This window comes from Acipenser ruthenus, chromosome 17 (assembly GCF_902713425.1).
Source record: "Acipenser ruthenus chromosome 17, fAciRut3.2 maternal haplotype, whole genome shotgun sequence".
Taxonomy (NCBI): Eukaryota; Metazoa; Chordata; class Actinopteri; order Acipenseriformes; family Acipenseridae; genus Acipenser; species Acipenser ruthenus.
The window spans coordinates 11743023-11743756 of record NC_081205.1 but is presented as its reverse complement, the minus strand read 5'-3'; the positions used below and the strand labels follow the sequence as shown (position 1 = coordinate 11743756).

Sequence of the window (734 nt, the reverse complement as noted above, 5' to 3'; positions counted from 1 at the left end):
ACATTTACTTTAAATGTAAATGTATCCAATTTTGCGAATGCAATCTGTATTTAAAGGGTGAACAACAGCTGTGACCACTTTGCGCAGTCAAAAGTGCTGCGACACGACGCGTCCCGTACAGCAAATAGTGAAGCTGCACAGCTTGTAGTTGATTCACCTGCGATAGAAGGAATCTACGTAAGGAATTGATCATTTGACATATACTGGACTATACATTAGGTACATTTCTAACGAGATCACACTGATGTAGAACATATTTCTATATTTAAGTTTAATTATTTTCCTTACCACACCAAAGGAAAAGAGCCTATATCACTTTTTAAAACGCAGAAACATGTACACTGACTTACATTGTATTATTTGATCTGAAATACAAGTTACACAATTAATAAATAAAATCTAAAATAAAAAAAACGACCACGAAGGGACTCAAACCCTCAATCTTCTGATTCGAAGTCAGACGCCTTATCCATTAGGCCACGCGGTCTTTCACCGAAAGAAAGCGTTTACGTAAATACTTTCATCTATAATTAGCGTAGTTTGTACTACAATATCAGTAGTAATAGTACTATAGCTTATGTCAAAAGTCTAATTTATGACCCTTTTGACTTTTTTTTTTTTGACCTTATAGGTATGAATTTATGAATATATAATGAGGGGCATGGATTTATGAATTTATGAATATATAATGAGGGGCGGGGATTTTATGGTTGTTACAAGACAGATATGCTTAT

General features: G+C 34.1%; 1 non-coding gene across 1 annotated transcript; it reads right to left on the bottom strand.

Moving 5' to 3' along the window:
* Nucleotides 1–414: 414 nt before the first annotated feature.
* On the bottom strand, nt 415–487 carry trnar-ucg (transfer RNA arginine (anticodon UCG)). The gene has a single exon. It is a non-coding gene; the product is annotated as a tRNA-Arg (tRNA).
* Between the last annotated feature and the right edge of the window lie 247 nt (nt 488–734).